Consider the following 26,518-nt stretch of genomic DNA (forward strand, 5'->3'; position numbering starts at 1 on the left):
AGGCAGAGCAAAAGATGATATTGTGTTAAAACACATCAAAACATCTTCTCAACATACCCAATTATTGCACGCACTTTATCTAATTGAACTGCAAATTGTTAATTAGCATTCCACCCAGAATGGTGAATGCAGTTTGAAGTACATGGTTGCATTATTTGGTGGCTCTATAGGGAAACACATTTTTAAATTAGAATTGACTGAAATACAAAAGAACTAATCAGGCCAGTCGTCCAAACTGTCCACAAGAATTATTATTATTATTATTATTATTATTATTATTATTATTATTATTAATAATATTAAAAAACAATGCAATTGATAAAAAAAGTAGATGACCATTCAGCCTACACAAAATAACAGTTAGATTATATTTCATGAGACCACAAATCAAATGCATTTTTCTCTAGCATTGTAAAAACAATATTTATTACAGGAATACGCTTTAATCACTAATGTAGAGCACACACCAGAACAACCATGATCGTGGACTGATTTCCTTAAAATCGCACGATGGTCACATGATAAGTTGGAGCACACAATCTGCAAATGATCTGCACACGATCTGTACCCAACACAATTTAGATGACCAATCTTTAGGGCAGCAAGTAAAATCTCCAAACCGACCAAACAACCAGTGCGGATGCGCATGGATCAGAATCGCATTGAAAACGTACACAATTCTGCTCTTTTTTCATAGAATCGTTCGAAATCGCATCGAAATTGGGGGAATTGAGCTCAAATCGTTCTGTTGTGTACTCAGCTGTGTACAGTCTGATTCTGGTTCTTACTATATTGGTTTCTTTTCACGGACAGATAATGTTTAGTACATATTCTATTAAATGTATAAACAATGTAACTATATCACAACACAAATATTATGAAAAATAAAAAATAATGCTGTTGTTCTCCTTAAGGTTCTGACTGGACACTCAGTCAGTCCATATTTTCTATGCAGTTATTATCTATTATTAATTACATTGTTAAAGTAATGAATAATTAGTAATATACATAACATAATATACAGTAATGCAATCATTTGTAAAGCACGACTAGAAAATTGCTTTAAGAATTTGTCAGTCTCCCTGTCTATATCATCCTACTAGTAATAATGAACTAAAGGACATTTCCAAATATTCATAATATAAGCACTTGAGCCTTCCTTTATATGGTTCACTGAGGCTGAAAATGGAAAGTGGAAAGATTATAACTATGGGTAAAATTTAGCATGGATTGCTAATTAGAGAAAAAGCAGTTGCTTCCGATCAAAAAAGTCGCCACCCAGAAAGAGAGTATAAACGCCCATTGCAAATTTGTGCATGTATCGCAAAAATCTGTATATTTATATCTATATCTTTGTGTGTGTTTGTATTTATTAACTCTTTCGGCCAGATTCTCTAAGCTTCAAAAGTGATAAAATGGAGAGTGAGAAACAGCCAGCCAATCAGCTCCTGTCTGACATTTTTCAAATACAGCCTGTGACATGGCAGGTAGGAGCTGATTGGCTGGCTGTTTATCACTCTCCATTTTATCACTTTTGAAGTTTAGAGAATCTGGCTCTGTGAGTGCCAACTTTGCTGTGAGAGATCCTCAAAATATCCGATAAAAAAAATCCAACGTAGTTCACAGCAACTGTTATTTACGTATAAATAAATACAAATACAGCCAAGTCAAGTACAAAAGAACAGTTGCTGTGAGCGACACTGGCATTTTAAGCAGATATTTTGAGGATCTCTCACAGCAACGTTGGCCCTCAAAGGGTTAAACACACACAGAGACATACACATATTTTATATAACACACACTAACACATAGATACGCAGAGGCCGTGCAACCCACTGAAAAGATCTTGCTTTGTTACTCTTGCTGTCGGTTGTTGCACCTGACACAAAGTATGACAGGAAGTGGCGCTGGCAAAGTGTGACTCTGTGGCAACACCCTCCCCTCTTCCCTGCTGCACCATTGGCATTGGTGCTGGCAGGTTGAATTGGTGGCTGCCACTCCTCTGTCTTCCCCCTCTTCCCTCAAAACAAATGAATGGCATAAGTGTAAGGGGCACTAGTGCTGTGGTCTTTATGTGTGGCACTGCTTCTGTGGGTATTAAGTGTAGCACTACTACTGTGGGTGTTATGTGTAAGGGGCATTACTACTGTGGGCATTATGTTTGGCTCTGCTACTGTAGGTAATAATTCCTAAGGGGCACTACTACTGTGGCCATTAAGTGTAAGGGACACTACTACTATGGGCATTATTGCTATGATTAGTTTACAGAAATGGGTACTTATGTAGTATCTGGGCTGCCGATTTTGTGATTGTATGCCTTACCTTAAGGCATACAATCAGATGCGATGCGATTCGATGCGATTTTGCATAGGATTCAATGTTAAGAAGGTCCTGTTCATTTCCCCACTATCCAAGTGGGCATAGAGTTGATTTTATATAGCGTGGCGAGCGCAGCGAGCCACCGAGCCCGAAGCGTGGTGAGCGAAGCGAGCCTCGCGAGGGGACGCATATTTCTTAAAAAGTATTCTGTGTCCCCTCGCGGGGCTCGCCACGCTTCGGGCTCGGTGGCTCGCTACGCTCGCCACAGGTTTATATCCAACTCCATGCCCACTTGGATAGTGGGGAAAGGAAAAGGACCCCTTTTTCCCATTAAATTCTATGTTAAAATGGACTCAGACCATTTTAACATTGAATCCTATGGAAAAATCTTGACCATCGCATCGCATACGATTGCGATGCGATGCGATCCGATCCGATTTCTAAATCGGACGCCCAGATACTACATAAGTACCCAGAAATGTTTAACAATGTATCTAATAAATGTCACAGGATTCCGTGCACAAGTAATTGGCAGTGGACAACTTTTTAAATTTTTAATTCTTGTCAAGAGCAAAAAGTCACATTATTTCTTACATTAGAATATGCAGCAAGGATTAAAATACCAATTCTCTCACTGCTATTAATCACATTTCCATAATTTATGATATCTACCTGAATGATTGTCATAAAGCTATATCATGACTAGTGCTGGGGCCCTGTGACAGAAGCCTGCGATGGGACCCTGCATAACCAAGTATGTATGAAGGGGGGCGGACAGTGCAATGCAGGATACCATGCTGCATTGCTGTAAAATCTTGCAAGGCTGTACTGTGTAAGGATGTCATGCGCAGCATTAATTCAGTGCATGGAGAAGGCTAGGAGCACACTTCGTGACACCACTAAATTTTTACATCAATGGTGAGGTCTTGCAGTACACAAGACGGTAGACCACATTCAGAAGATGGGAGGTTTGCAGTCACTGTAAATAAAATATATTTTTTTCTACAGTATCTGCAAACCTGTAATGATTTAGCCATCAGCATACTGTTGTATGGCTACCAAAATCAGGCAGCGGTGACTAAACACGATATGCACACTTTTGTGGCTTATTTTTTTAGCAAGTTCATTAAGTCCAATGGTATCTGTCACATGACAGTGGAGGGTATATACACACATCCACCATCCATGGTGAATGAGATCCTGCAGTGTTTATTGATATCTTGCACTTGTGCGGCCAGTACTAGACAGATGCGCTATGGGACATGCAGGTATTGCCAGGGAAGGGTGGGGTGGAGTCTTCTCTTCTCCACTACCGTGGTCATGATGCTAAATCATCTCGTAGATGGAAAATTCTTAATGATTGTGAGCATTGATGTTGCTAAGTTTGGATGTTAACTTACTGTTAAATATAACCTTCTGTTAGGGCCCATAAATACATAAATATGTAGAGGACTGGCTCCAGAAAGATGTTGATTACTGAATTATTGTTCACAACCAGAGCTGTAACTAGGCAGTTTGGCTTCTTGGGGAAAAGGCATAGCCACAGAATAGTACCAATTCACATTACATGTCACAGTATTATCTGTTATCATTCCCCTCCCAAACCCATGTTTATGCCTCTTATACATACTTGCCTACTCTCCCGGAATGGCCCAAGAGGCTGCAAATCGGGTCCCCCTCTTGGCCCCCAGGAAGGCGGGTAATGCCCCTTTCAGACCGCACTTTTAAAACGGTAAATTGCCGTTTTTTTACCGTTTTAAAACGGTAATGTGTGCGGTCTGAAAGGTCCAGTCCCACTTAACCGGTTAGAAAATGCCGTTTTTTCTAACCGGTTAAAATGCAGGGTCCTACCCGTTTCTGAACCGGTATTTTAGCGCAAAAATCGGCTCAGAAACGGTATTTAGGACCCAGCCAATGAGCTGGGTCCTAAATTCAGCACAGTGAATACTTAATGAGCGCTCATTAAGTATTCACAGCACTGGAGCCCCCCCCCGCGCGTGTCGACACCCCCGCGCGCGTGTCGACGGCCCCCCGCGTGTCGACCCCCCCGCGCGTGTCGGCGCCCCCCCCGTGTCGACTTACCCCGTGCCGGTATCTCCGTTGTGGTTCCCGGCACTGCAGCTCAGTATGCTCGGAAAGCACTTATGAAAAAAGTGTCTTTCAGAAAATGGCTGCCCCCCATACGGAAGACAGTTTTTTTAAACAGGGTTTCCTATGGGGCAGCCATTTTCTGGAAGACACTTTTTTCATAAGTGCTTTCCGAGCATACTGAGCTGCAGTCCACAACGGAGGTACCGGCACGGGGTAAGTCGACACGGGGGGGGGGGCGCCGACACGCGGGGTGGGGGGGGGCGCCGACACGCGCGGGGGGCGTCGACATGCGCGGGGGGCGTCGACATGCGCGGGGGCGTCGACATGCTCTCGGTCGACACGCGAGGGGGGGGGGAGCTGCACGGAGGGGAGGGCTGAAGGCTGCACTGGCTTTGACCCTGTATTTGGAAAGTTTCCAAAAACGGGTCTGCCAGTGTCAAAAAATCGGCACTTAAACGGTAATATACCGTTTAAGTGCTGCGGTGTGAAAGGGGTTTTATCTGGCAGACCCGTTTTTGGAAACGTTTCCAAATACAGGGTCAAAGCCAGTCATGCGGTCTGAAAGCAGCATAAGACTCCCACATCACGCCGGCAGCCCCCTCCCACACTGCATAAAATTCAAAATTTTGCGGGTCTGTGTGGAGGGGCTAAAATGACATAGCGTAATTTTGCACCATTTTAACCCCTCCCTCAATTCTCGGAGCCGCAAATTGCCGCGGCTAATTGTCATGTGGGCGGGACTTGGTGACATCAGCCTCGTCCCGCCCAATGACACGTAGCCTCGTCCTGCTTCTCCTGGAGAGAAGTGCAAAAAAGTACACAGGTATATTTGCCTGCCCATTAATCAAGCCCCCTTCTAATGCCTCTCATTCACTTATAACATAATAATCTCTGACCTCTCCACAAGGATGTTATGATATAATGATTAGTTTTTTTTATATTAAATAACATTGTACAGCAATGGCTGGTACTCCATCTTCTATCCCAGTCTTATTACATAGACCTCCTAGTGTTTACTTAGCTACTGGCCTGCCTAAGCCCACTCTCTTGATTCCTGACATTCCAGTCCTGCCGTCCACCTAAACACTGCAGCTTCTGCAGCAACTGTTAGAATGGACTGGGTTGCGGCTAGAACCACTTCTGTTTTCCCATCATGCACTGGGTCCATGTATATCTGGAGGTGCACTATAAATCTGCGGCTAGCGATGCGAGTCACTGTGCCCGAAGCATGGAAAGCAAGGCAAGCCACCATGCCTAAAGCATGACTAGTGAAGGGAACCTGCGGGGATACAATCAAGCTGCAATAAAATAACCTATACCTAAGTAAAATACAAATGAAAGAAAAAAGGCTGTGAGGGCATCTAACTGCTTCTGCCCTCACCTTACATCACATCCTACCCACAAAACAGAAGTGGATCTAGACACAAAAAACAGAAGTGGATCTAGACACAACTGAATGGGCTGGGAGAGACGTGAGGATGTCTCCCAGTCCCCACAGACACTGTAGGGGATGATGGATCCAGCACCACCCCTTGTAATGTATGTAGCTGTGGGTCCACTAGAGAAGAGTCGGATGCATCTCCTTATACAGTCTGTGGGCAGGGCTGCAGCTAGTGGCGATGGCATATGCTACATAGGTGATCGCAGATAGATGAGGCTGGTTCTCCGCCTACAGGGCATACATTACTGTATGTGCTGTGTGCCAAGCACGGCCTGCACCACCCTTGTTACGGCCCTGTGCACAACACAAATTTCCATAGACACACAGTTATAAATGATATAATGTTTATACATGTTGCTTTATTTAACCACTAATATCTTTGCAAAATAAATAGCTTTACTATTGCTCTCTTTCCTCCTATAATATATTCATAGTCAACCCCTGCAGACTGAAACAAATATCCACAGACTGATACAAGACCATTAAAAGTTGACCTGTGTGGAATCACATTGAAAGTAAGCGAAACTTAGTTACTGCACCACAAGCTGAGGTCCTGTATGCCCAGGGGTTACATGTCAAGATAAATGCTGAATGTAATGTGCTTCTACAGTAGAACAAATTTCATTTTTTCATTTACTTGGAAGGAGACTTGGCTGCTATAAAAAGTATGAGTGGCTTCTATCAAAAATTTATAACCAAAATAAAAGATTTGTTCAGTTACAACGTCAAGCACTTCCTGCCCCATGCATGCCCTTTCTTCTAGGGTGTAAGATGTATAATGTACTGCGCAGTACTGTACAGAGTCTCTACCACTTACATTGTTGCCATCTGACAACAGTTCACTTAAACAACAGGAGTCATCAAAGAAACATGTATAGCACATGTAAAATACTGCACATTACTTAGTTTTATTATTATTGACAATATTTCATAAATACAAGCATACAGCAAATACTCTATGTTAGGAGGCTAAAGCAGATACAGTATAACGTATGCCCGTTCGCAGGGCGCATAAAGAGTTTCCATTGTACATGTTGCAGAACCGGTGGAACAATGGACCTTATTCTGGTTCAGGCGGCTAAACGTACGTACGTTCCGTATCAGCGTACGTTTCCCGTATGCGGACGGTGAGCAAAAGTCCACCCACAAAACATCCGCATATGGACGGCCACAAAGACCGACAAAGGGGAGTGGTGTACACTTGAGCGTACGCTACCGCACACGGACGGATCTCCTCTTAGGCACCGACAATTGGCGTACAACAGAGCGTACGCCACCGTTTACAGACGTCTCTCGTCCGTTTTCCCACCGACATCTTTCGGCAATCTGAGCGTACGCCACCGTGCACGCTGGCATACTCTTCACATATATGGACCTCATAATCTAGCCTTTCAACTATAATTAAGGCAATTAAATGATTTATTCTAATTGTTATTCAATTATTGTTTTATGTTACCTCAATTGTCTACCTTAATGAACACCCTAATAAAAAATACATCCTTGTAGCTGTTAGATGTGGTTTATGTATTTTTATCATAAATACAAAAACTATGTTTGTATTAGAGTGAAAAGGTTGACACATGTCGACTTGTGTAGACTGAGTGTGCTGCTGTTTAAAGTATATGAAAAGACTTACTGAATGTGTGTAAATGGTTACCAAATACCTTGGCATATATAAGCAGGTCTTAAAAAGAATCTTAACTAAAATGAAACCAACCTTTACATGTAGAGAAGTATAGAAAGATAAGCTTCCAATGTGTTTGAGTGCTGTGTGTGGCTTGCAGTTAGTGAAATAATGGTTTGGACTTAATAGACTGCAGCATTGCTTATTACATTCAGGTGTATGTGTTTGAGTAGTAATCAGCATTAATTAGCAAACCCAGGCGTCCGCTCTCATGCGTTATCTGTAGGGGTGGTATGGAGGTGGCGGTGGCGGCCGCCTGTTTTGTGTCCGAAATGCATGGTGCTTTCGCCGATCGAGCGGTAGTAGCAGCGTACATTTTTTGTGCACAACCCCGTGTACGCCCATGCTTACGCCCAGTTTCCCTCATTATTTCGTCCGCTCCCCTCAACACGCCCATATGCCGCCCACAATGACCGTAATCTTGCGGACAGGTTTTTTCGCACGGAAAGACCCGTCCGTGAGCGTTGTGGAGTCGTCGCGCCTGCGCATTACGGAAGGTACGTATGCGCAGATAAAAAAAAAAACAGGAACGTACGCTTACGGCCCAGCCGCCAGAACCAGAATAAACCCCAATATGTGCAATGGGCCTAATTTAGACCCATTTGGACGCCTGAAAATTTGCAGCCCATCCGATAATCTAAAGAAGTCTGGAGTATGCGTGTGTGTAATCTCTCTGCATACGGACCATGTGAAGGCTATCTTTTTCTGGCCATACGCAAAGTGATTGACAGGTACCAGGCGTTTGAGGGCAGAACGCTGGCATTTACTAGGAGTGATGAGAAACTGCAGGCATTGCCTGGCAGTTGAGAGGGAGGGCCGCTGACATCAGCAGCGACATCCTTCTCCCATGACCTTTGTAACACTTAGTAAGTCTAGACTTACTTGGCGCTGCGATCACCGGGAAAATAATTTATTGGTGAGTAATTTTCCCCATGTGTGCACGGCATGCAAACGCATTACCATCCATGCACAGGGGCTGGCTGGCAACTTTCAGTCTGGGGGGCAGACACATGCATGTGGCCCAGCACTTTTGCCATTTTGAGCTACATTGAGCTGAAAACCGATGCGGATGCATGGTCCAGCATCATTGCTGGCCGCCATCGTCCTATTTTACCGGCTGAGTGAACCACTTTCCATAGTCTACTACTGTGGAAAGTGGTTCACCCACTGTGGAAATCACTGGGCCAGGTGAAAATCGCCTGGACAGAGAGACAGAGGTGCTACGCTCAGCTATTCAATAATAACAGGACGGTTTGTTGGAGGCGGTTGGTCGCACAAGACCTCTAGTCATAGAGAGGTGGACCCCCTTATGCGAATATTTATTTCAATAATAAGCTGCTGGGGGTGTGCTACCATAGGACATGGAGATTGGTATACAGAAAGAAAGAGAAGATGTCCTGTTTTGGTGCACCAAAATAAGAGATAAAATTTAACTTTTATTATTTTAATATTTAAGAACTGCGAGATAAAATGACAACATGTAACAAAAACAAGGGTGGGGTTCACACAATTTTTAAAACCAAGGTGGCAGGCAGATGTTGCAGGGTTGTTATGTAGTGTTTTTACTAGATAGTGTGCGTCTGGTCTGTCTGGACCTTAGATCTGACAGATCAGTCGGCGTGTCTGAGCGGAGGTTTAAATGACCTCTTGTAATGGTCGCTCCAGAGCCGAGTTATTCAGTGCCAGTATGTGGGATTAATATCCTTGATTATCCCTCTATCAGGTGCACTGATAAACATAGGAGATCACCCTGTGTAGGTTTAGATCCGGCGTGAAAACGCTCTAGGATCAATATGGATGACTAGGCACCCCAGGGTGTCTCAGCTGCGTTTGTTCAGGTGGAGCCGCCTCCTGGAGTTTACACACATGCAACAGTCGGCACCATTGTGGGGACTGTCATGGTGTCTCACTCGCTCCTGAAAAACTCTATAAATATAGTCCCACTGCGGTAATATTTCTGCATCAATTTACAGATCGCCCGGTGTGTATGGTCTTCTGATCTGGAAAACGTTCCAGTGCAGGACCTAGGTAGAGACACCACCGGTGTAGCAGCTCCAAGTGTTCTGGCACAGCCTGCTACACCGGTGGTGTCTCTACCTAGGTCCTGCACTGGAACGTTTTCCAGATCAGAAGACCATACACACCGGGCGATCTGTAAATTGATGCAGAAATATTACCGCAGTGGGACTATATTTATAGAGTTTTTCAGGAGCGAGTGAGACACCATGACAGTCCCCACAATGGTGCCGACTGTTGCATGTGTGTAAACTCCAGGAGGCGGCTCCACCTGAACAAACGCAGCTGAGACACCCTGGGGTGCCTAGTCATCCATATTGATCCTAGAGCGTTTTCACGCCGGATCTAAACCTACACAGGGTGATCTCCTATGTTTATCAGTGCACCTGATAGAGGGATAATCAAGGATATTAATCCCACATACTGGCACTGAATAACTCGGCTCTGGAGCGACCATTACAAGAGGTCATTTAAACCTCCGCTCAGACACGCCGACTGATCTGTCAGATCTAAGGTCCAGACAGACCAGACGCACACTATCTAGTAAAAACACTACATAACAACCCTGCAACATCTGCCTGCCACCTTGGTTTTAAAAATTGTGTGAACCCCACCCTTGTTTTTGTTACATGTTGTCATTTTATCTCGCAGTTCTTAAATATTAAAATAATAAAAGTTAAATTTTATCTCTTATTTTGGTGCACCAAAACAGGACATCTTCTCTTTCTTTCTGTATACTATTCAATAATAAACAACTGTGTGGTTTATCTGTCGTTTATTATTGAATTGCAGAGTGCCGCACCTCCGTCAACTATACTTGCTACTACAGCCGTGAGGGCACCAGCGCATGCTGTTTATATCAGAAAGAAGTGCCGGTCCCTGTATACCATATACAGTATATACTGTGTGTGTGTGTGTGTGTATATATATATATATCGGAGTGCGCTAATCAGGGTACCACCTAGCCAGTTTCCACAGTTAGTCCGTTCCACTGATGCATTTATCAGTTATTCTAAAAACACACACAGCTCTTCCGTCCACTTTTCAAACAAGAAGATGACTCCAAGTCAGACAAATGGTCCTTTATTCATTTTATGTATATATACAGCTTTCAGAGGTTCAGAGGGAGCATAGCATGGGGGGACCACCAGGGACTCAGACCTGAAATTTAATTAAGCAATAAATTCCCATGAGGTACCTACAGTGTGGGGGTAAAAGCTGCGCAGGCAGCATTGCCAATGGGTGATGCAGTGACAGCTGGCAGCGGCTCGCAGTGAGAGAAACATTTGAAGGATAATTGGGGCTGCTGCCGTGCAGGAGCGATTTCCGAACAAGGTAGATCCTGGCCTGGCAGTGCTGCACATTGAGGGCGCGGCCTCCCCACCCCATGATCAGTGGAAGTGTCAGTTTCATAAGAATCAGAGCGGCTGGGAGCACACTTTGGGCCTTATTCTGCTTGGTGCTGTCCGTTCCGAATTGTTTCGGAGGGCGCTTTTTAGCTATCTGGGCATGCGTAGGCAACGCAATGCGCATGTGCAACGTACTGTCTGCGCACTCGTTCTCACCAATACCATCTACAAATGTGCACCGAACTCCCTCGGGAAATATGGGCGTAACATGGGCATCATGTGAGCGTACACAAGGGCGTGGTTTCCAAGTGGGCAAAATTGGGCGTAAATCTGGGCGTACAGGTGGGAGTGCACGAACAGTGGTAGGCGTGCATTCGGACTGGACACCGAGTGCAAGCGAACCAACACACCAGAAATCGGTCATTTCCGAAAGAAGTCGGAATGGACCGCAATAACCAGAATAAGGTCCTTTGTGCGGCCTATATATGTTCACACTGCTCGTGATACTTTGTACATCCAATGGGACAATTCATGGCTGATGCATGTGTTATTTGCAGCATGTATATGGTGCATGTGATGTAGTGTTATACTCCAGGGCTCAGTGGAGGTTTTTTTTTTTATTAAATAACCCTCTTTGTTCATCATATCTGATTGATCTGTTACAAGGATTCAACAAACAAATAAAAAACATTCTGATAGTATTATCCAGAGTTTTTTATGATGCTTTTCAAGCTGAAAATCATATTCTACAAGTACAGGTCGAGTATCCCGTATCCGAATATCCGTTATCCGAATTATTCCGAAAACCATACATTCCAGAAAGTGAATTTTTTTTTTTTTTTTTGCTAAAAACTCACTGGGGACATATGTAACAGCACTACTGAGGACATGATATGTAACTGGCACTATATATGTGCAAGACAATGATTGCTTGGCATTCAAATTCAGTGCTGAGATAGTACACACATTTTGTTTCACGTTTTGAAACCTTGTTTTTTGAACAAATAAAATATATTTGTGTGTATTTTATGTGGTAATAAAATATATTTGTGTGTATATTATGTGTTTATACAGCATAAATGCAAGATACTTCAAAATACATCATTGAAATATTAAAATATTCCGAAATACGGAATAATCCGTTATCCAAAATTCTCCTGGTCCCGAGCATTTTGGATAAGGGATACTCAACCTGTACTTTATATGTATTTATAATGTTCCTGTCCTACCTTGCTGATGCCCCACATTCTTATGGACAAAATCAGAGGGATGGTGTTTGATGGGGAATTAAGTGAAACCCCAGCCTCTGCCGCTGCCAATGTAGAAAACCATTATTGCGCTGAAAGTCAAATCCTCCGGCAAAGTCTACTCAACTATTTTGCCATATGTTTCTAGAGTCATACAATCCCTCAGTCCTTTCTGACAGATGAAGGGTCCATAAGTCCATCGTATGAGTTCTTATGGTGACTTTTAAACATTGTCAAGGTTATATGAAGGACAGATTTTTTTAAACCTTCATGCATAGTTCTTGCAAACAGGAATACAATACATTTTGAACATTGTAAGTTTTGCAATAGTGTCAACCATGTATTTGTGATACTATTGCTAGACATTGACTTTATATGCAGCAGTTTAATGGAGTGACTTGCATTATTTCCTGTAAAACTAGTCAATGGAAAGTACAGTAGATGTGTTTAATGGTCCATATTGTCTGCTCATACAACGTGAAGCAATGTTTTACACAAAACACTATAATTTGCTTCAATAGTACTAACTGCATACAGTGGAGAATATTATTGTTATAAAGATACAGTAAATGGAAACCACAGTAACTTGTAAACGATTCCAGTACATGAAAAATGCAATTATTTTCTCTGTCGAAGCAGATTGCTTTCGGTATTTATTTTCAAATGTCATGTAATCGTGTGATTGTTAAATGTTGTGACACATTCATTTAAAGAGATGTTATCTTACTTGAGATTACAATAGCCACAGACACAGAGGATGGGTGAAAACTAGAGCAGGTAAATGGGGAAGTAATGAAGTAGCTACCTGTACCATGGATGTATGAAAGAGAGTACAGATAGTGATCCCAGATAGTGCAGATTGTGATCCCAGATAGTACAGATAATGATCCCAGATAGTACAGATAGTGATCCCGGATTGTGATCCCAGATAGTACAGATTGTGATCCCAGATAGTGCAGATTGTGATCTCAGATAGTACAGATAATGATCTCAGATAGTACAGATAGTGATCCCAGATAGTACAGATTGTGATCCCAGATAGTACAGATTGTGATCTCAGATAGTACAGATAATGATCCCAGATAGTACAGATAGTGATCCCAGATAGTACAGATTGTGATCCCAGATAGTACAGATTGTGATCCCAGATAGTACAGATTGTGATCCCAGATAGTACAGGTAATGATCCCAGATAATACAGATAGTGATCCCAGATAGTACAGATTGTGATCCCAGATAGTACAGATAATGATATTAGGTGCGCCTAAAGCACCTGGTGTTCACATGTGGTCTCCCACCTAAGTACTAACCAGGCCCAACACTACTTAGCTACCAAGATCAGACGAGATTGTGACTATCCAATGTTTTATGGCTTTAGGCTTTAGGTACGTACAGATTATGATCCCAGACAATGATCCCAGATAGTATAGATAATGATCTGAGACAGTACAGATAATGATCTCAGATAGTACAGATGATGATCCCAGATAATACAGATGGTGATCCCAGATAGTACAGATGGTGATCCCAGAAAGAACACATAATCCCAGATTATTCAGATGATGATCCCAGATAATAAAGATAACGATCTCAGTACAAATAGTAATCAAAGATAGTATAGATGATGATCCCAGATAGTACAGATGATGATTCCAGATAGTACACATAATAATCCCAGAGAGTACAGATGATAATCCCAGATCGTACACATAATAATTCCAGATAGTACACATAGTAATCCCAGATAGAACAGATGATGATCCCAGATAGTACAAATAGCAATCCCAGATAGTACAGATAATGATCTCAGATAGTAAAGATAGAAATCCCAGATAGTACAAATGATGATCCCAGATAGTACAGATGATGATCCCAGATAATACAGATGATGATCCCAGATAGTACTGATAATGATCTCATGTTGTAGTACACATAGTAATCCCAGATAGTACAGATGATCCCAGATAGTACAAATAGTAATCCCAGATAGTACAGATAATGATCTCAGATAGTACAGATAGTAATCCCAGATAGTACAGATAATGATCTCAGATAGTAGTACACATAGTAATCCCAGATAGTACAGATGATGATCCCAGATAGTACAGATGATGATCCCAGATATTACAAATAGTAATCCCAGATAGTACAAATAATGATCTAAAATAGTACAGATTAGTAATCCCAGATAGTACAGATGATGATCCCAGATAGTACAGATAGAAATGCCAGATAGTACAGATAGTAAACTGATGTGAAACTCTGCAAATTGCTGTACCAATTTATAAAAATACTGTATTAAGAATAAAAAAAATGTAATACACGAAGCAGCGGTTTTTCAGACAGCCGGAAACCCACTGGAAAAACTGGAAAAACAACAGATGTTGTTCTGACAGGTGAGAAAGCTGAAACTGCATACAGTATTGGATCTCAAGTTATGGAATAAAGGGTTAAATGTATAGAATATTGGTGACTGTAACTGAAAATCTGCGCTACAGCAGCTTTGATTTGCCCTGAGATCCCTCAGGACCTACACCTGTGGTCCCCAACAAGACAAGAACAAGAATATTGGGAATCTCCTGGCTACTCAATGCGCTATATATATAATATAAAGTGTCACAGTAGGTGATAAAAGTAAATGGTACTTCCCCTTTAATGTGTTTTCTCCCAATAGGGGGGTTCCAACAACGAATAATGTAACGTCCAATAGATGTTTTTCAAAAGTCCAAAAGTCCAGTATACATTTTCATCAGATGATACATAGGATGAAAGATAGAGTAATAGGAAGGTTAGTGTCCCTCAGTGGTTAGTACTCTTGAAGTATTAATAAGATCTTCTCTTTATTAGGCAGCGTACCCCCACTCACACAATCAGGTAAAATAAAAAACCTATAAAGGTTTCTTTTTCCTCTTTCACCAAAGATATGAATACGAAAGGATGGGCGTACCCCCACTCACTCTCAGACGTATAGGGTTACTCCTATCAAGGTATCTTTTACACGATCAGGCACCATATCGTACCATTTACTCACATCCAGAACTTGTTGGTAAAACTTATCAAGGTATCTTTTTATTCATATAGCGTACCACACTCACGAGGTAAGTAGCAGGAACCAAGCGCATCAAGGTATCTTTGTATTTTCTATTTCTCCATAAAGAAATGTGGCGCATATGTAAAAAAGTCAATTTTTATTTTTCCGTAATAAACACCACACAAAATATGAAAAAGTTAAAACAGGTAAAAAAATTCATTAAAAAAGTTTTGGAAAGCAACCCTGCGCCCCAAATGGTAACCTGGGAGAATCACACATGAGAGATCTCAAACTCACTGATAGATGGAAAAAGGTCCGGACCAAGTGAATTGGATACTATCCCAGGGTTATCTCCGCGGTGATGGACGGCTGCAGGATGCAAGTTCAGATGGTAAAAAATCCCCAAAGTGTCAACGCGTTTCGGCTCATCTAGAGCCTTTTTCAAGACATGGGGACTGAGATTTGGTGCAAGATATTTATACTAGAGACAACCAATCAGATCATAACAGGAAATTGTCATGTTCATACAATAACAAATCAAAATATACGTCGCAAAAACCATACATTCTGAAAGCCATAACTTATATTGACTGGATATAACATCGTTGTACAATTCATGATTAAAAATTCACATCGTGCCGGGAATGAACTTATTTAATATAATTATTTCATTGGCTGAATTTTCCGTCACTCTAAATAAGTCCGGAAATAGTCTCTACAAATGGCCGCCAAATGGAATGCAAATGCGTTCCACCATTTAGTTTCCACCTTTTCAGTGAGGATACCAGATTTATTTGGTATTCGACCTGTCTATAAGACGAACGTAGTTTAAACTTTAAACGTGTGGAAAAAAAGGATCTCTATATCTAACTAAAATAGGTTTCCAAACCAGCATCTAGGGCGGGCGCATATTATATGCGTCATTACTCCGTGCAGTAAGTCCCTGGAACGCACATTGCGCTCCACGGGACGTAATATCCGGTATCTAATCTCCCGTGGAACGCATCATGCGCTCCACGGGACGGCATATCCGGATTAAGGAATGGAAGGGGACGGACGGAAGGAATGGAGGGGACGGACGTGATCAGAAAAAATGGATGGCATCCAGAAATATGTATGGAACGCAATCTGCGTTTCATCTATATGATGACTACATTAATCTATTTCAGAGAAAAAAATATTCGAGAATGTTATACTAAAAGACTAAATATTAAAGAAGTTCCTTCGGCATATAGTTAAACATAGTAAATCCAATGGTACATAAAGGCACATTGATATAAAGTATTTTACACGTTCCCTTTTCAATATATACAGAGAAGATAATAATACATATGTAATGCACAACTCTTATAAATTATACAAAAGTGGAAAAGTAATACTATCAATTTTCTCCATGGGTATATATATATGCAAATGATGACTTTTTTTCTCTCCGTCATTTTAATTCTGCAAACATAAAAGGTACAGATATAACCTGGTATTAATAAAATGCATAAAACCATTCAGAGCATTACACTACAAAAACCATTTGACTTCGAAGTCTTTGTTTAGACCGGATGGTATCAAAGTTTTTAGTTTATGAATATACTTCATTTCTTCTTTAGCCAATATTTTAGCAGATATGCACAACTGCTCGTGTAATCATATAAAACTATTTGCAGGATTAAAAGTAATTAAAGGGACAATCAGAAACAGTGATACTTCTAAAATATTGGCTAAAGAAGAAATGAAGTATATTCATAAACTAAAAACTTTGATACCATCCGGTCTAAACAAAGACTTCGAAGTCAAATGGTTTTTGTAGTGTAATGCTCTGAATGGTTTTATGCATTTTATTAATACCAGGTTATATCTGTACCTTTTATGTTTGCAGAATTAAAATGACGGAGAGAAAAAAAGTCATCATTTGCATATATATATACCCATGGAGAAAATTGATAGTATTACTTTTCCACTTTTGTATAATTTATAAGAGTTGTGCATTACATATGTATTATTATCTTCTCTGTATATATTGAAAAGGGAACGTGTAAAATACTTTATATCAATGTGCCTTTATGTACCATTGGATTTACTATGTTTAACTATATGCCGAAGGAACTTCTTTAATATTTAGTCTTTTAGTATAACATTCTCGAATATTTTTTTCTCTGAAATAGATTAATGTAGTCATCATATAGATGAAACGCAGATTGCGTTCCATACATATTTCTGGATGCCATCCATTTTTTCTGATCACGTCCGTCCCCTCCATTCCTTCCGTCCGTCCCCTTCCATTCCTTAATCCGGATATGCCGTCCCGTGGAGCGCATGATGCGTTCCACGGGAGATTAGATACCGGATATTACGTCCCGTGGAGCGCAATGTGCGTTCCAGGGACTTACTGCACGGAGTAATGACGCATATAATATGCGCCCGCCCTAGATGCTGGTTTGGAAACCTATTTTAGTTAGATATAGAGATCCTTTTTTTCCACACGTTTAAAGTTTAAACTACGTTCGTCTTATAGACAGGTCGAATACCAAATAAATCTGGTATCCTCACTGAAAAGGTGGAAACTAAATGGTGGAACGCATTTGCATTCCATTTGGCGGCCATTTGTAGAGACTATTTCCGGACTTATTTAGAGTGACGGAAAATTCAGCCAATGAAATAATTATATTAAATAAGTTCATTCCCGGCACGATGTGAATTTTTAATCATGAATTGTACAACGATGTTATATCCAGTCAATATAAGTTATGGCTTTCAGAATGTATGGTTTTTGCGACGTATATTTTGATTTGTTATTGTATGAACATGACAATTTCCTGTTATGATCTGATTGGTTGTCTCTAGTATAAATATCTTGCACCAAATCTCAGTCCCCATGTCTTGAAAAAGGCTCTAGATGAGCCGAAACGCGTTGACACTTTGGGGATTTTTTACCATCTGAACTTGCATCCTGCAGCCGTCCATCACCGCGGAGATAACCCTGGGATAGTATCCAATTCACTTGGTCCGGACCTTTTTCCATCTATCAGTGAGTTTGAGATCTCTCATGTGTGATTCTCCCAGGTTACCATTTGGGGCGCAGGGTTGCTTTCCAAAACTTTTTTAATGAATTTTTTTACCTGTTTTAACTTTTTCATATTTTGTGTGGTGTTTATTACGGAAAAATAAAAATTGACTTTTTTACATATGCGCCACATTTCTTTATGGAGAAATAGAAAATACAAAGATACCTTGATGCGCTTGGTTCCTGCTACTTACCTCGTGAGTGTGGTACGCTATATGAATAAAAAGATACCTTGATAAGTTTTACCAACAAGTTCTGGATGTGAGTAAATGGTACGATATGGTGCCTGATCGTGTAAAAGATACCTTGATAGGAGTAACCCTATACGTCTGAGAGTGAGTGGGGGTACGCCCATCCTTTCGTATTCATATCTTTGGTGAAAGAGGAAAAAGAAACCTTTATAGGTTTTTTATTTTACCTGATTGTGTGAGTGGGGGTACGCTGCCTAATAAAGAGAAGATCTTATTAATACTTCAAGAGTACTAACCACTGAGGGACACTAACCTTCCTATTACTCTATCTTTCATCCTATGTATCATCTGATGAAAATGTATACTGGACTTTTGGACTTTTGAAAAACATCTATTGGACGTTACATTATTCGTTGTTGGAACCCCCCTATTGGGAGAAAACACATTAAAGGGTTAAATGTGTCTAGGTTGACAGCCATTAGGTCAACACCAAATGTTTGACATGGACAAGGTCAACATAGACAAAAGGTTGGCACAAGCAAAAGATTGACATGAGTTTTTTTATGGTATTTGATGTCAATTTGTAGATTTCATCACATGGACTCCATATTAGTGTACACTGTCCCCTCACTTCGGGTATGGTTCCTTGTTCCGCTGCAGCTGTACAGTTCACACTTTAAGGTTCCCAGACGGAGTCCACATAGATGGGAAAGTATGAAAACGTTTTTTTTTAAAAGTTCAAAATAAGGCATGTCAATCTTTTTATGTGTTGACCATTGCTGCATCAACCATTTGCTTGTGTGGACCATATGGTGGTACCCTACTGACTGTTGACCTAGATACTGCCGGCCTATGGACTGGATACCCTGTATCTCTGCTCTTTGCATGAATTTTCTCTATTTTCTAATGGTTTATGACAGATAAAGAATAGAAACAGCTTTAGGTACATACTTTTATAGCTAATTAGGCTACGAAAACAGGAATATTAAATTAAAACATACTGTATAATGGCACTTATTACTTACTAATTAATATTATTATTCTTAGTAGTAGTAGTAGTATTTTAACACTTAGGGGGATTCTATTCTTTGTTTTATTTCTGCCTGTGGTCTCCTACTGCAGAGATATTGAAAACACTGTATGGTCAGGTCTACACTATATATTATTTTTTAAAGCTCCCATTGTATCCAGCAGGTTGCTAGTACAATAAGTGTAAAAGTTAAATGAATCTTCTACTGTAATGACTATTAGATCCAAATACTGTCTTTTTATATTGCAATGCAAATATATTTTATGTTTCTTAATTAAATATCATAATTGCAAGTAGAGGTCTTATGCCTTCTTGTTGAGCTGTACAGTAAAGACCTCCCCTAGACAATACCGCTTTGTTCCCCTAACCAGCTACATGCCTTGGGGCCCCAGCAAATAGTCACCTACAGTAGGCATACACCGTACAATATAACAAACAATGCAATCCAAGAACTAAATCCAAGAACATACCATATAGCACATATACACTATGGGCCTAATTCGGGTTCACAGCGGTCTTTTGCTTCTTAGTGAGTAGGTTAACACTGCCCACCACCAATGCAGAACGCCCCCCACCCCATCGCTAAATCCCCTCGGTAGCATGCAAGGGGCTGTGTACGAGAACACATCGAATGATTTATCTCCCCTTTGGTACCAAGGGCCAGATGTATCAAGCTTTAAAAAGTGATAAAATGGAAAGTGATAAACAACCAGCCAATCAGCTCCTACCTGTCATGTTACAGGCTGGGTTTGAAAATTTACAGCTGATTGGTTGGTTGTTTATCACTCTCCACTTTATCACTTTCTGAAGCTTGATACCTCTGGCCCTCTCAGACAGTCTATACTGATTTTTATTCCTGTCCCTGTTTGCCAAAGACGGGGCGGGTGCTGATGTTATGTGATGTCAGCTGACCGCCCCACGCAGACATCGCCACGTCTGCTTTTACAGGGAAACGCCCATTGTTCCCCCTGCATGCCCCCGGCCCTCCCACCCCGCACTAAACGGGTCGGCAAGTGTGTAAGTTGCCAAAGCAGAAATGCACATGCAAAATCCGCCCATCGGGGCTGGGCCGAATTTGGATCGCAACGAGCTATCCTGAATCAGCCCCAATGTCCAATCTTCCATAGAATGGCTTCCTTGCTTCTCCTGTGTAGTATGTGCAGTTGTTCATACACACTATTTGATGCGCACCACATTGTTCATTCCATTGTCTCATTTGATGTGCAGCACATCAGACACATCGACGTATTACAATAACGATTTGCATACCTATTGTTGTTCTTGTACTGTAACGAGATTGTATTTATCTGTGATTCAACCAATAAAATGTGTTTAAAAAAAAAAAAGAAGTGATGAATGAAAGGTGAAAAAGATGGACTGGTACTAATAGTCCTTCCAATCCACCTCGGGATGATATATTGGATGACAGATCTTTAAGTGTGTATATTCCAAGACAATAATTGTAAATCTGGATTTTATGTAAATAAGTAAAATATATTAAGCAAATAAATAATCTTGGGCAAATTACCAAAAGTAAAAAGACAAGGCCCCTTCACACTTATAATATATTCCTCATTAGTCATACATATCTTTGTGCTGCTGTACTTCTTGTTTACTACATAACTGTGAATGAGTTTTGGATTGTCCTGCACAGAGAATTAATCATTAAAACTCCTTTTCTTTATAGCTGCACCAAAGAAACAAATTTATATTAAATGTTTTCACTGTTTTGTAGATTCTACACTTTTAGCTCTGTGGCAGAGAGAATGTTTATTACATTATCCCGGTAATAACGTTCTCTATTTCCAAAGACTTAGGGGTGCTGCCAATCTCATATGATAATATTTACAGGGAGAAGACAAGGTGTCAAATACACTTATCTTGGCTTCTTCCCAATCTTAGGGGCCTACACACGGGCAGATGAGCGTTCTGTGAGATGCTAGAACACTCAGATAGCTCTGCACACAGCGCTGCATAGCGATGTGCCGCTGAGCGATGTGCCGCTGAGCGGTGTGCCGCTGAGTGATCTGTCAGGGCCATGGTTCTCTGTGAGAACACTGGCCCTGACTCCGGCAATTATAGATATATCCAGCATGTTGGATATTAATTGCCGGGACGATAGCAACGCACGGGGCCTGCGCACCACTATCGCTATGGCCCCTCCACATGGAGCGATGTAGGAACATTTTCTAATCAATCTAGTGAGATCGCTTAGAAAATGCCCGGGAATCGCTGCGTTTGTAGGCCCCTTTACTTTATTACTGCATAACTGAATAAGATAATAATAATAATAATAATAATAATATATGGTATAATGCAGCTTTCCTACAGCTAAGTCTGTGTCAGCCTGACTGTATGGAGTACTTTATCCTTTGACATATTGCAGTTGCCACAGTTAAGCATAACAAAGGCTGTTTTTTGTCTCCTCACACTACACAGAGAAAACCTCAGTGGTTCTCTTGTGATATACTGTAGCTCAAATGTCAATGACACAAGCCAGGTAGAGGTGTCTCATGGCCCAGAATCATGGGCAGTTTGCAAACAATGGGTCTGCAGGGAGGGGGCGGGGATAAAATGATGCAATTCATTTTAGGTCCTCCCCCATCCACGGACCCGCAAATTAATGTTGCTGCAGATCATGGGGGAAGGGCTTGGTGACGTCAGCCTCACCCCACCCCCAAAACGAAGCCTCATCCATCCCCCTTTCACTCCTCTCCGGGCTTCTCCCAGAGAGGAGTTTTAAAAAGTTGGCATGTATGTCTTGTAGTCCCTGGTTAGAATATCATTGGTTTATGCTCAGAGGTACTGTAGTAATCCTTTTAAAAACTCAATCAATAAAACACTACAAATTACAACAAGTTACTCTGTACAGCCTTTTTTATATTTGTTTCCCCTATACCTATGCAAATCAATGTAATAAATAAAACATTTTGATGCCTTGTGCATTAGAGATACATTGTAGAGACGTAATAATAAATAATCCTGTCTTTGTGCTACATACTGTGCAGACAGACATCAGATGGTTAATGATCAATGACTGTAAAATTTAGCAAACTTAAACTTTAAAAACCAGAACAAGATCCTTATTGTTTGTGATGCAGGTGCCTAGGAAGGAAGAGGTCATCAATTATACAAAGCACACAATGAATTAGAAGTGCACTGGAGATATGAGCATGGGACCTTACCATTTGCAATAAATTGTGCGCTTCATTATCTTTAAAGCTCTGTACTTAACATTATTCACACAAAGTCAATACAGATAAAGATGGAAAAAAAATTGCAGACTTAAATGTTACGATGTTTCAATCAAAAATCTCAGACAAATGAACCCTAATTGCTATTTTTTCTTTATTAAAGATCAACGCCTTTACCTACAGTTATGAACCATCTATAAAGCAGTCAATTAGTCTGTTGGCAAAGCATAGGATGATCTTGGATGCCATTGTTTTGTCAAATAATTGTGCTTTCAACTTAAATCCCATTGTCCAATCTTAAGCATGGATGCCAATTTTTTCAAAATATAATAGCTTGTGGCTTATTGGTAGGGGCAGGTACAGACATAACTGAGGCTGTGGCATTCCTTGAATTGAAACCCGGTCTGGTCCAAAAGTGTTGGAAATGGCAATGAGCAGACTAGAAAACGACATAAAAAACTCTCACAATATCCCCAAGATATACATAGAAATAACATAAAACTAAGACCCCATACACACTAGATGAGGAATTAAAATATATTGTTTGTTCTTAAAGACCCACCCCCCACCCCCACTCCCCGTATGCTGAACTGGCAGGTCAACTTTGGCTATATAGCCAACGACCTGCATGTGCAATAGGTCCCGGTGACGTCACTGAACAATATTGTTTATTAATATCGTTCAGCGACTACACTTAATATTGTTTGACTAGCGGCACCGCTAATATAGTTAACTATATCAATGGTGCCCCTAGTCGTCTAGTGTCTATCGGGCTTTAATCTAACATTTGCTTTTCTTATTGTTAAGCCCAATTTAAAAAAAATAATAATTTTGGGTGGTCAAGATGCCTTTAAATCCATGAAATTGCTAGAATATCCCATTATCCCTTTCTAAACAAAGGGGAAATGGTAGTGATGATCTACAAAAATAAATGATCCATATCAATTTATTAGAACAGTCTAGACAAATGTTGTCGCTTCCTAAAATTACTGGTTCTACAAAACAAACAAACATAAAAAAGCAATAACAGGTTAAGTAGGTGAAATAGAAAATAGTATAAACCTGGAATAACGTAAAAAATAGTAGTCATAAAGTACAAAGGTGGATTATTTTAAATAGCCAACTAAAAGTGTATATACCCCCAAACCACCTGACAATCCACAACACTGCTGTGAGGCCCTACATCTAATATTAAAGATGTTCTGTAATAACTTTCTGTATTTCTGAGTCCTGGATATTACATTTCTAAGTGCAATATGTATCTCAACATGAATATTATACATTTTAGATTTGTATACATTGACAGATGCCTTTAATGGTCACAACTGGCTTATAATAAACATCCTTCATTTCTTTATAATAATGTGAATTATTACAAGCACATATATGGGAGTACAGTAACTGATGGTTAAAGTAGCTTTGGCAGTGATTTACTAATATGCCACCAGTAGGATCTTCTCATGGTGCATGTTGTGTCTGGGTGCATGACTATGAGGCATAATATTTGCTATGTTTGGAAGCTACCAGGGTGCATGCTGTACTAAGCTATGTAATATGGCCACTTCTGAGGAATGCTTCTGAGAAACAGTGAACAGCTGCAGTCCTGAATGCTAGTATACAGCAGGATTTATAGAGTTCACTAATAAAACCAAAGGCTGTACCTGTTGCAAATGCCAGGGTTACGGAAGATATACTAGATTAGACACCTTTCAAGGAGAATCTCAGAAGAAATGTATGAGGCAGTAGGATGACATTTGGTGCATCACTGGGCCCTAAACCTGATGCTAGCATCCCCTTATAAGACGACGTAAGGATCATGCAAAGAAAAAATAAGCGGTTATTTATGGTATGGTTCCAAACTTATCTAGCGATACGTAAGTGAATCATGCTTGATAATAAACAAGAATTCCAATATATTTTTTTCTACTAGGCTGCTAGAATCAGCATATTTTTTTTTGTTTTTTATTATTAAATCAATTTTACATGGGCAAAATAATCCTCTTTCAATCAAATCATAAGATATAGGACACTGTGCAGAGCATAGTTACGGAGCAACAGAGAATCCCTGAAAATGTGCTTTTATAAACATCAGCTGTCAGTTAGCATATATCCTTCTGGCAGTGTGTTGTATCTTGCAGTGAAGACCGAGGAATATATGCAGTGGTGTCACAGAAGTGAGTTTTGTGTAATAAACCTGACATAAGCGAGCCAGGGATCACACTGAAACAATTCACAGATTCAGTAACAGCTCCTGGTATGAGAGTACACAAAACATTTTTGAGCAGTAAAAACTGGGTCAGACAAAGCCTAAACTAATATTTCAAGATTCCAGCAATGCAGTAGATAATAATTCTGTGAATCGCTGTGTGGATTAAACATCACGTTCCTTTAATTGCCTTAACTCTGGCTTTTCCATACTGGAGGGTATTAATATTTAAGCCGTTGTCGAGAACACCATGGTTTATGATGCATAATGTCTTGGGTTGCTGTATGGCGAATCCTGAACCTTAAACCATTATGCTGTCACATGTAGTGTGTTACATATAAACAAACAATACAGCATGTTTATTTAACCTAGAATTACTATGTGTGTGTGTGTGTGTGTGTCTCAGGCCCCTTGGTGAGCCGCACTACAACTGAGAACAATAGATGTGAATGCTGTGGACTTACCTAGGCTGACACTTCTGGTCTACATGATCAAAGGTTTCCTTGTGTACGCTGCATTCACTTCTGTAATACATCCTCTTATCAGCCTGAGGAGCAGCCCAATAAGTCAGATGAGTTCCACATTTTTTCCTCTCCTCCGTCAAACTTCCCCATGGTAGTAAAAAAACCAAAAATAAAATAGTAATAAATAAGCCCCACAGGTAATAACACTTTCACCTTATTTCTTCTTTAAACCGATCCAAGGAACCAACAAACCCTTCTCCATTTGGAAATTATATACAGCAGCAACATCATGGTTTCTTTGATTTAATAGATTTCGGAAGATGAAAGCATTTTGCACTAGAAAAACAGTGCAGAGTTTATCATACCCCTATAATAACTCATTGTTGTATTGCACTCTGCCATAAATGGTCTCCTCTGAATAATGTTTTCCCAGATTGATGAGAGAATGTTTCCTGTGAAGGGTTACCTTTGGATGAGGGCCGTGGATGCTGTTGTATGATGCTTGTATGTGTGTGTGTTTCAAGGAGCAGAAGCAGCAGTCAGTGAAATGAATGCACCTCCCTCTGTCCTCTCCCTCCCACCCTGTCTTTCCCTCTGACAGCCTCTGCCTAACACCTTGCACACATGCACCAAATGCAGATGCACACTCAGGATCCTTTCCAAATCTGCGCTCTGGTGATTCGTGCAGCGAGCAAGCATGACCCCAGATCCACACAGAATATCCACCTCTGCTTCCCATACCTTGCGTTCTGTGCTCTCAATGTTGCAGGATATTGTTATTCTCTGCGTATTATTTTGATACATATATATTTTTTTTAATACAACCTTTTTTAACCATGTGATAAAATCAGGAAATGGTTTCAGAAAACAGCAACCTACTTCATGTCACTGGTTCCAATCATTTACTCATAAAGGATTTTACTATATCGCTTGGGATACAATGCATTGTCACATCTCAGGGAACTGAGACTAGAGGAGGTTAATGGGTATTCACTAAAATATCAAGCAAGTTTCCCCAGTAAGCCCTGGGACTGCCTTGTAGGTTACTATGGCGATGGCAGCTGATGATGCATTTAAAGTAATTAAGGATATTGCGGGCAGTCTATAAAAAGCCCTCAGAACTTTGTTATGCATTACGGGACATGAAAGGGTTAATCTGGATTTTCATTCATTGTAATCACACCGGGAGGCTGGAGT

General features: G+C 40.6%; 1 protein-coding gene and 1 pseudogene across 1 annotated transcript in view; both read right to left on the bottom strand.

Annotated features, from left to right (window-relative positions):
- Positions 1 to 26,046, bottom strand: part of TRPC5 (transient receptor potential cation channel subfamily C member 5) — a 428,833-nt gene extending 402,787 nt beyond the window's left edge. The window contains 1 exon segment of the mRNA XM_083159393.1: positions 25,322 to 26,046. The gene's annotated coding sequence lies outside the window, so the exon portion shown is untranslated.
- LOC146039890 (5S ribosomal RNA) lies at positions 13,409 to 13,527 on the bottom strand (annotated as a pseudogene).
- Positions 26,047 to 26,518: the final 472 nt, after the last annotated feature.

The sequence above is a fragment of the Crinia signifera genome, chromosome 9, assembly GCF_055691185.1.
Source record: "Crinia signifera chromosome 9, ASM5569118v1, whole genome shotgun sequence".
NCBI classification, from domain to species: Eukaryota; Metazoa; Chordata; class Amphibia; order Anura; family Myobatrachidae; genus Crinia; species Crinia signifera.